The following is a 10,808-nucleotide window of genomic DNA, read 5'->3' on the forward strand; positions in this document are numbered from 1 at the left end:
CTAGGGCTTGGTGTTAGGGCTAGGTCTAGGGCTAGGGTTTTAGGGCTAGAGTTTAGGGTTAGGGTTAGGGTTTTGGGTTAGGCTGATGGTTAGAGTTTAGGGTTAGGGTTCATGGTTAGTGTTAGGGTTAGTGCTAGGGTTTAGGGTTAGGGTTAGGGTTTAGGGTTAGCAGTTAGTGTTAGGGTTAGTGTTCAGGGTTAGGGTTTGGGTTTAGGGTTAGCGGTTAGTGTTAGGGTTAGTGTTCAGGGTTAGGGTTAATGTTTAGGGTTAGGTTTTAGGGTTCGAGTTAGTGTTAGGGTTAGGGCTAGGGCTAGGGCCAGGACTTGGGCTAGGGCCTAGGGCTAGGGCTAGTGATATGGTTTGTGTTTAGGGTTCGGGTTTGGGTTCACGTTAGGCTTCGGTTTAGGATTTGGGTTAGGGTTTTGGGTAAGGGTTATTGTTAGGTTCAGGGCTATTGTAAGGGTTAGGTTTAGGGTTACAGGTGGACTAGCGTTATGATTAAAGTTTAAGTTTAGGGTTTGGGTTAGGTTTAGATTTAGGGTTAGGGTTTGGATGAAGTTTACGATATGGTGAGTGTTATTTTTAAGGTTAGGGCTAGAGTTTGGGTTCGTGTTCAGGTTAGTGTTAAGGTTAGGTTTAGCGTTTGGATTAGGGTTAGGGGTTATGTTTGGGGGTAGGGTTATGTTTAGATTTAGGGTTAGTGTGAAGTTTAGGTTAAGGGTGAGGGTTACAGTTAGGGTTAGGGTAAGGGTGAGGGTTAGGGTCAGAGTTATTGTAAGGGTTAGGTTTAGGGTACTACAGGTGGGCCAAGGTTAAGTTTAGGGTTTGATTTAGGGGTAGGGTTAGGGTTAAAGTTAGGGTGAGCTTTAGCTTAGGGATAGGGTGAAGTTTAAGATAGGCTGAGGGTTAGTTTTAGGGTTATGGTTAAGGTTTGAGTTTGGTTTCAGGTTAGTGTTAAGGTTATGTTTAGGGTTAGGGTTAAGTTTACGGGTTCTTTTTAGTTTTAGGGTTAGGGTTAAATTTTAGGTTAGGGTTAAGTTTAGTGTTATGGTTAGGATTAGGGTCACGGTTTGTGCTAGTCTTTGTCGTTTGGGTGAGGGTTAGGTTTAGGGTTCGGGTTGGGTAGGGTTAGGATTATGGTTATGGTAAGGTGTTAAGGGTTAGAGTTTTAGTTTAGGGTTAGGGTTTGGGTGAGAGTTCCGGTTAGTCATTGTGGTTCTGGTCATGGTTAGGTTTGGTTTAGGGTTAGGGTTAGGTTTATTATTAGGTTTCAGGTTAATGTTAGAGTTAGAGTTAGGGTGAGACTTAGGGTTAAGGTTTGGGTTAGGCTTTGGTGTTAGGGGTTAGGGTTTGGGTTAGGGGTTAGGGTTATCGTTAGGGCTTAGGGGTTCAGGTTAGTGTTAGGGTTAGGAATAGCATTAGGGTTAGGGTTGGGGGATACGGTTAGGGGTTAGGGTGAGGGTTGCGGTTAGTTTTACAGTTAAGGTGAGGGTTTAGGGTAAGTGTTATTCTTAGGGTTAGAGTTAGGGTTAGGTTCAGGGTTAGGGTTAGGTGTAGGGTAAGATTTCGGTTTAGGTTCAGGTTTAGAATTAGAGTTAGTGTTCTATTTAGGATCAAGCTTAGAGTTTGGGTTAGGGTTAGGATTAGGGTTAGGTCTAGGGTTAGGTTCAGGGCTAATGTAAGGCTTAGTTTTAGGGTGACAGGTGGAGTAGTGTTATGGTTAGAGTTTGGTTTAAGGTTAGGGTTTGGGTTAGGTTTAGGTTTAGGGTGAAGGTTAGGGTTAGTGTTGGATGAACCTTAGGACGGGGTGAGGGTTATTCTTATGATTAGGGCTGAAGTTTGATTTTGTGTTCAGGTTAGTGTTAAGGTTAGTTTTAGGGTTCGGGTTAGTGTTAGGAGTTACGTTTAGGGTTAGTGTTAGGTTTAGGTTCAGGGTTAGAGTGATGTTTAGGTTCATAGTGAGGGTCAAGGTAAGGGTTAGGATTACGGTGAGGATTATACTTAGTGTTAGAGTTTACGTTTAGGGTGTTAGGGTTAGGTTTATGGTTAGGGTAGGGTTAAGTTTAGGGTTAATGTAACGGTTAGTATTAGATTAGTGTTACTGTTCGTGTTTGGGTTAGGGTTAGGGATAAGTTTAGGGATAGCGGCAGGTTTAGGGTTGGGGATTCGGTTAGGGGTTCGGGTGAGGTTTAGTGTTAGGTTTACAGTTAAGGTGAGGGTTTAGGGTAAGTGTTATGGTTAGGGTTAGAGTTAGAGTTAGGGTTAGGGTTAGGGTGAATTTTCAGTTAATAGTGAGGGTTAGGTAAGGGTTAGGGTTAAGGTTAGAGTTAGGATTAAGATTAGTGTTAGGGTTAGGTTTAGGGTTAGGGATAGGATAGGGGTAAGGTTAGGGTTAAGGCTAGGTTTACGGTCAAGGGTACGTCTAGGTTAGGGTTAGGATTAGGTGTAGAGTTAGAGTTAGTGCTAGGGTTTAGGGGTAGGGTTCGGGTCAGGTTTAGAGTTTTTGTTAGTGTTAGGGTTAGGGTAGAGTTAAGGTTAGGGTTAAGTTTAGGGTTAGGGTAAGGGTTATGTTTAGGTCAGGATTAGGGTTAGGGTCAGGGTTGGGGAGATTTAGTATTATGTTTAGTTTTAGGGCTAGGGTTAGGGTGAAGTTTATGTTAAGCGTGAGGGTTAGGGTTAGGGTTAGGGGTAAGGGTTCAGGTTAGGGTCAGGGTTAGGGTTTGCGTTAGGTTTAGGGTTAGCTTTAGTTTTGGTTAGGGTTAGGATTTGAATGAAGTTAGGGTAGGTTTAGGGTTATGGGTAGGGTCAAATTTTGGTTAGAGTTATTGTTCGGGGTTAGGGTTAGGTTTGAGTTTATCGTAGGGTTAAAGTTAGGGTTAAGGTTAGGTTAGGGTTATGGTCAGGGTTAGGATTAGGATTAGGTTTAGGGTGAGGGTTAGGGTCCGAGTTATTGTAAGGGTTAGTTTTAGGGTTACAGGTGGGCCAAGGTTAAGGTTAGGGTTAGGTTTAGGGGTAGGGATAGGTTTAGAATTAGGTTAACATAAACTTCACCCTAACCCTAGCCCTAAAACTAAACATAATTAGAATTAGGGTGAGCTTTAGGTTAGGGATAGGGTGAAGTTTAAGTTAGGGTGAGGGTTAGGGTTAAGGTTATGGCTAAGGTTTGGGTTAGTTTTCAGGTTCGTGTTAAGGTTGTGTTTCGTGTTAGGGTTAAGTTTACGGGTTCTGTTTAGTTTTAGGGTTAGGGTTATGTTTAAGGTTAGGGTTAAGTTTAGTGTTACAGTTAGGGTTAGGGTTACGTTTTGTGTTAGGCGTTGTGGTTGGGGTGAGGTTTAGGTTTAGGGTTAGGGTTGGGTAGGGTTAGGATTATGGTTACGGTAAGGTGTTAGGTGTTAGAGGTGTAGTTTAGGGTTAGGGTTTGGGTGAGGGTTCCGGTTAGGCATTGTGGTTCTGGTCATGGTTAGGATTGGTTTAGGGTTAGGGTTAGGTTTATGATTAGGTTTCGGGTTAGTGTTAGAGTTAGAGTTAGGGTGAGAGCTACCTTTAAGGTTAGGGTTAGGTTTTGGTGTTATGGGTTAGGTTTGGGGTTAGGGTTAGGGTTATCATTAGGGCTTAGGTGTTCAGGTTAGTGTTAGGGTTAGGGATAGCATTAGGGTAAGGGTTGTGGGATACCGTTAGGGGTTAGAGTGAGTGTTACGGTTAGTTTTACATTTAAGGCGAGGGTTTAGGATAAGTGTCCCGATTATCGTTAGACATAGAGTTAGGGGTAGGTTTACGTTTAGGGTTAGGTGTAGGGTAAGATTTAGCTTTAGTTTCAGGTTTAGGGGTAGAGTTAGTGTTCTATTTAGGGTCAAGGTTAGAGTTCGGGTTAGGGTTAGGATTAGGTCTAGGGTTAGGATTAGGTTTAGGGTTAGGTTGAGGGGTATTTTAAGGGTTAGGTTTAGGGTTACAGGTGGACTAGCATTATGGTTAGAGTTAGATTTAATGTTAGGGGTTGGGTTAGGTTTAGGTTTAGGTTTAGGACTAAGGTTAGCGTTAGGGTTTGGATGAAGTTTAGGATAGGGTGAGGGTTATTTTTAGGGTTAGGGCTAGACTTTGGGTTTGTGTTCATGTTAGTGCTAAGGTTAGGTTTAGGGTTCAGGTTAGGGTTAGTGGTTATGTTCAGATTAGGTTTAGGTTTAGGGTTAGTGTGAAGTTTAGGTTAAGGGTGAGGGTTAGGATAAGGGTTTGCATTAGGGTTTGGATTCTAGTTAGTGTTAGAGTTTAGGTTTAGGGTGTTAGGGTTAGATTTATGGTTAGGGAAGGGTTAAGTTTAGGGTTAACGTTAGGGTTAGCGTTAGATTAGGGTTACTGTTCGTCTTCGGGTTAGGGTTAGGGATAATGTGAGGGATAGATAGCATTAGGTTTAGGGTTGGGGATACGGTTAAGGGTTAGGTTTAGGTTTACTTTGAAGGTGAAGGTTTAGGGTAATTGTTATGGTTAGGGTTAGAGTTAGAGTTAGGCTTATGGTTAGGGTGAAGTTTCAGTTAATAGTCAGGGTTAGGGTTAAGGTTAGAGTTATGCTTAAGGTTAGTGTCAGGGTTAGGTTGAAGGTAGGGGTAAGGTTAGGGTTTAGGCTAGGTTTATGGTAAAGGGTAGGGCTAGGTTAGGATTAGGGTTAGGTTTAGAGTTAGAGTTAGTGCTAGGGTTTAGGCTTAGGGTTAGGGTCAGGTTTAGAGTTATTGTGAGGGTTAGGGTTAAGTTCGAGTTAAGGTTAGTGTTAAGTTTAGGGTTAGGGTAAGGGTTAGGATTAGGTCAAGGTTAAGGTTAGCATTAGGGATAGGGGTAGGATTAGGGAAAGGGTTAGCGATTCATGTGATGGTTAGTGTTAGGTTTACAGTTTAGCTGATGTTTTAGAGTGTTATGGTTAGGGGTATGGTTAGAGTTAGGGTTAGGGTTAGGTTTAGGGTTAGGGCTAGACTGAGGGGATAGTTTAGGGTTAGGTTTAGTTTCAGGTTAGGCTTAGGCTTACGTTTAGGGTGAAGCATACGTTAAGGATGAGGGTTAGGACTAGTGTTAGCGTTACGTGTTTGCGTTAAGGTTAGGGTTAGATTTAGGGTTAGTATTAGGGTCAGGTTTACGTGTTTGGGTTAATGCTAGGGTCAGGTTTAGGCTTAGGTTTAGGGTTAGGGTTAGGGTTCAGTTTAGGGTTAGTGTTAGGGTGCATTTAAAGTTAAGGGCGAGTGTTGAGCTCAGGTTAGCGTTAGGTGTTAGGGTTAGGGTTAAGGTTAGGATTAGGTTTAGGGTTAAGTTTAGGTTTATGCTTAGGTTTAGAGTACATGTTAGGGTTAAGTCATTGTTAGGTTTAGGGCTAGGTTAAGGTTAGAGATAGGGTTAGGTTAAGGGTTGGGGTTAGGTTTAGATGTTAGGGTGAGGGTTAGTTCTAGGTTTCCATTTAAGCTGAGTGTGTAGGGTAAGTTTTAGGGTTAGGATTAGGGTTAGGGTTAGAGTTAGGTTCAGGTTTGGGTTAGGTTTATGGTTAGGATTAGGGTTAGGGTCAGGGTTAGGCGGAGATTTAGTGTTATATTTAGTTTTAGGGTTAGAGTTAGGGTGAAGTTTATGTTAAGCGTGAGGGTTAGGGTTAGGGGTTAGGGTTCAGGTTATGGTCCGGGTTAGGGTTAGGTTTACATTTAGGGTTAGGTTTAAGTTTAGTTTTATTTTTGGTTAAGGTTAGGGTTTGAATGAAGTTAGGGGAGGTTTAGGGTCATGGTTAGGGTGAATTTTGGTTAAGAGTGAGGGTTCGGTTTAGGGTTAGGGTTAGGTTTACGTTTAAGGGTAGGCTTAGGCTAAGGATTAGGGTTAGAGTTAGGGTTAGGGGTTCGTGTTTCAGTTTGGTTTACGGTAGAGTTATATTTAGGGTTAAGATTAGGGTTAGGGTAAGAGTTAGAGTTACGTTTACACTTAAGATGAGGGTTTTGGGTAAGTGTTAGGATTAGGCTTAGTGCTAGGGTTAGGGTTAGAGTTAGGGTTAGGAGTTAGGGTTTGGTTTAAGATTATGGTAGGGTTAAGGTTAGGTTAGGGTAAGGTTAGGTTAGGGTTAGGATTAGCATTAGGTTTAGGGCGAAGGATAGGGTCAGAGTTATTGTAAGGGTTTGGATGAGGGTTACAGGTTGGCCAAGGTTAAGGTTAGGGTTAGGTTTAGGGTTAAAGTTAGGGTTAGCTTTAGGATAGAGATAGGGTGAAGTTTAAGATAGGGTGCGGGTTAGGTTTAGGGTTATGGCTAAGGTTTGCGTTAGTTTTCAGGTTATTGTTAAGGTTATGTTTAGGGTTAGGGTTAAGTTTACGGGTTCTGTTTAGTTTTAGGGTCAGGTTTAGATATTAGGTTAGGGTTATTTACAGTGTTACTGTTAGGGTTAGGGTTATGGTTTGTGTCAGGCGTTGTGGTTGGGATGAGGGTTAGGTTTAGGGTTAGGTTTGGTTAGGGTTAGGATTATGGTTATGGTAATGTGTTAGGAGTTAGAGGTGTAGTTTAGGGTTAGGGTTTGGGTGAGGGTTTTGGTTAGGCATTGTGGTTCTGGTCATGGTTAGGTTTGGTTTAGGGTTAGGGTTAGATTTATGATTCGGTTTCGGGTTAGTGTTAGAGTTAGGGTGAGAGTTAGGGTTAAGGTTTGGGTTATGCTTTGGTGTTATGCGTTAGGGTTTGATTTCAGGTTCGGGTTATCCTTAGGGCTTAAAGGTTCAGGTGAGTGTTAGGGTTAGGCTTAGGGATAGCTTTAGGGTTAGGGTTCGGGATACAGTTAGGGGTTAGGTTGAGGGTTATGGTTAGTTTTGCAGTTAAGGTGAGTGTTCAGGGTAAGTGTTATGGTTATGGTTAGAGTTAGGGTTAGGGTTCGGGTGAAGTTTCAGTTAATAGTGAGGGTTACGCTAAAAGTTAGGGTTAATGTTAGAGTTAGGGTTAAGGTTAGCGTTAGTGTTAGGTTTAGGGTAGGTAAGGTTACGGTTAAGACTAGATTTACGGTAAAGGGTTGGGCTGGGTTAGGGTTAGGGTTAGGTTTAGAATTATACTTAGTGCTGAGTTTAGGGTTAGGGTTAGGGTCAGGATTCGAGTTATTGTTTGGTTTAGGTATAGGTAGAGTTAAGGTTAGGTTTAAGTTTAGGTTTGGGGAAGGGTTAGGTTTACGTCAGCATTAGGTTTAGGATTAGGGATCGGGTTAGGGTTTGTGAAAGGGTTAGGGGTTCGTCTGAGGGTAAGTGTTAGGTTTACAGTGAAGCTGATGCTTTAGGGTGTTATGGTTAGGGTCATTGTTAGGTTTAGCGTTCGGGCTAGAGTTAGGTGATAGTTTAGGGTTAGGTTTAGTTTTAGGGTTAGGCTTAGGCTTAGGTTTAGGGTGAAGTTTAGGTTAAGGATGAGAGTTATGTTTAGGGTTAGTGTTAGGGTTAGGTGTTTGGGTTAAGGTTAGGGTCAGTTTAGGGTTCGGTTTAGAGTTCGGGTTAGCGTTAGGGTTCGGGTTAGGTGTTTGGGTTAACGTTAGGGTCAGGTTTATGTTTGCGTTTAGGGTTAGTGTTGGGTTCGTTTTAGGGTTAGTGTTTGGGTGAAATTTAAGTTAAGAGTGAGGGTTGAGCTTAGGGTTAGGGGTTAGGGTTAGGGTTAAGGTTAGTTTTAGGTTTAGGTTTAAGATTAGGTTTAGGGTTAGGTTTAGGGTAAGTGTTAGGGTTAAATCATGGTTAGGCTAGGGCATGGTTAAGGTTAGAGATAGGGTGAGGTTAAGGGTTGGGGTTAGGTTTAGATGTTAGGGTGAGGGTTAGTGCTAGGTTTCCATTTAGGTTGAGTTTGTAGGGTAAGTTTTAGGGTTGGATTAGGGTTAGAGTTAGTGTCAGGGTTAGGGTTAAGGTTCGGGTTAGGGTTAGGTTTATGGTTAGGATTTGGGTTACGGTCAGGGTTAGGGGGAGATTTAGTGTTATGTTTAGTTTCAGGGTCAGGGTTAGGGTGAAGTTTAGGTTAAGGATGAGGGTTAGGGTTAGGTTTAGTGTTAGGGTTAGGTGTTTGGGTTAAGGTTAGGGTCAGGTTAGGGTTAGGGTTAGGGTTAGGCTTACTGTTAGGGTTAGGTGTTTGGGTTAATGTTAGAGTCAGGTTTAGGGTTAGGTTTAGAGTTAGGATTAGGTTTTGGTTTAAAGTTGGAGTTCGGGATAGGGTGAAGTTTAATTTAAGGGTGAGGGTTGAGCTTAGGGTTTGGGGTAGGGGTTAGGGTTCAGGTTAGGATTAGGTTTAAGGTTAAGGTTAGGTTTAGGGTCAGGTTTAGGGTAAGTGTTAGGATTAAGTCATGTTTAGGTGTAGGGCTAGGATAAGGTTAGAGATAGGGTTAGGTTAAGGGTTGGGTTTAGGTTTAGATGTTAGGGTGTGGGTTAGTGGTAGGTTTCCATTTAAGCTGAGTGTGTAGGGTAATTTTTATGGTTAGGATTAAGGTTAGAGTCAGGGTCAGGGTCAGGGTTAGGGTTAAGTTTAGGGTTAGTTTTATACTTAGGATTGGGTTAGGTTCATGGTCGGGGGAGATTTAGTGTTATGTTTAGTTTTAGGATAGGGTTAGGGTGAAGTTGACGTTAAGCGTGCGGGTTAGGGTTAGGGCTAGGGGTTATTGTTCAGATTAGTGTCAGGGGTAGGGTTAGGGATAGGTTTAGGGTTTGTTTTAGTTTTGTTTAAGGTTAGGGTTTGAATAAAGTTAGGGTAGGTTTAGGGTTATGGTTAGGTCTGGGCTAAGGATTAGGGTTAGAGTTAGGGTTAGGGGTGTTTTGGTTAGGTTTAGGGTAGGGTTTTATTTAGGGTTAGGGTAAGAATTAGAGTTACGTTTACAGTTAAGGTGAAGGTTTTGGGTATGTGTTACGGTTAGGGTTAGTGTTAGAGGTAGGATTAGGGTTTAGGGTTAGGTTTAATTTTATGGTAGGGTTAAAGTTAAGGTTAAGGTTAGGTTAGAGTTAGGGTAGGGTTAGGATTAGGATTAGGTTTAGGGTGAGGTTTAGGGTCAGAGTTATCGTAAGGGTTAGGTGTAGGGTGACTGGTGGGCCAAGGTTAAGGTTAGTGTTAGGTTTAGGGGTAGGGTTAGGGTTAAAGTTAGGGTTAGCTTTAGGTTAGGGATAGGGTGAAGTTTAAGATAGGGTGTGGGTTAGGGTGAGGGTTATGGCTAAAGGTTTGGGTAAGTTTTCAGGTTATTGTTAAGGTTACGTTTAGGGTTAGGGTTAAGTTTATGGGTTATGTTTAGTTCTGGGTTAGGGTTAGATTTTAGGTTAAGGTTAAGTTTAGTGTTACGGTTATGGTTAGGGTTACGGTTTGTTTTAGGCGTTGTGGTTGGGTTGAAGGTTAGTTTTAGCGTCAGGGTTGAGCAGGCTTAGGATTATGGTTAGGATAAGGTGTTAGGGGTTAGAGGTGTAGTTTATGGTTAGGGTTTCGGTGAGGGTTCTGGTTAGGCATTTTGGTTCTGGTCATGGTTAGGTTTGGTTTAGGGTTAGGGTTAGGTTTATGATTAGGTTTCGGGTTAGTGTTAGATTTAGGGTGAGTGTTTGGTTTAAGGTTTGGGTTAGGCTTTGGTGTTAGGGGTTTGGTTTGGGTTAGGGTTATCGTTAGGGCTTAGGGTTTCAGGTTAGTGTTAGGGCTAGCATTAGGGTTAGTGTTGAGGGATACGTTTAGGGGTTCTGGTGAGGGTTACGGTTAGTTTTACAGTTAAGGTGAGGGTTTAGGGCAAGTCTTATGATTAGGGTTAGAGTTAGAGTTACGGTTAGGTTTAGGGTTAGGTTTAGCTGTAGGGTAAGATTTAGGTTTACTTTCAGGTTCAGGGTGAGAGGTAGTGTTCTATTTAGGGTCAAGGTTAGAGTTAGGTTTAGGATTCGGTCTAGGGTTAGGATTAGGATTAGTTTTAGGGTTAAGTTCAGGGCTATTGAAATGCTTAGGTTTAGGGTTACAGGTGGACTAGCATTCTACTTAGAGTTAGGTTTAAGCTTAGGGTTTGGGTTAGGTTTAGGTTTACACTTAAGATTAGGATTAGGGTTTGGATGAAGTTTAGGATAGGGTGAGGGTTATTTTTATGGTTTGGGCAAAGTTTGGTTTTGTGTTCAGCTTAGTGTTAAGGTTAGGTTTAGGGTTCGGTTTTGGGTTAGGGGTTATGTTTAGGGTTTGGGTTACGCTTTGGTTTAGGGTTAGTGTGAAGTTTAGGTTAAGGGTGAGGGTTAGGATAAAGGTTAGGATTAGGTTTATGGTAAGGTGTTAGTGGTTAGAGGTGTAGTTTAGGGTTAGGGTTTGGGTGAGGGTTCCGGTTAGGAATTGTGGTTCTGGTCATGGTTGGGTTTGGTTTAGGTTTATGATTAGGTTTCGGGTTAGTGTTAGAGTTAGGGTGAAAGTTAGGGTTAAGGTTTGGATTAGGCTTTGGTGTTAGGGGTTAGGGTTTGTGTTAGAGTTAGGGTTATCGTTAGGGCTCAGGGGTTTCAGGTTAGTTTTAGGGTTAAGGTTAGGGATTGCATTAGGGTTAGGTTTGGGGGATACGGTTAGGGGTTAGGGTGAGGGTTACGGTTAGTTTTACAGTTAAAGTGTGGGTTTAGGATAAGTGTTATGATTAGGGTTAGAGTTGGAGTTATTTTTAGGTTTAGGGTTAGGTGTAGGGGAAGATTTAGGTTTAGGTCCAGGTTTAGGGTTAGAGTTAGTGTTCTCTTTAGGGTCAAGGGTGCAGTTAGGGTTAGGTTAGGATTAGGTCTAGGGCTAGGATTAGGTTTAGGGTTAATTTCAGGGCTATTGTAAGGGTTAGGTTTAGGGTTACAGATGGACTAGGGCTATGGTTAGAGGTAGG

Source organism: Loxodonta africana, chromosome 10, assembly GCF_030014295.1.
Source record: "Loxodonta africana isolate mLoxAfr1 chromosome 10, mLoxAfr1.hap2, whole genome shotgun sequence".
Taxonomy (NCBI): domain Eukaryota; kingdom Metazoa; phylum Chordata; class Mammalia; order Proboscidea; family Elephantidae; genus Loxodonta; species Loxodonta africana.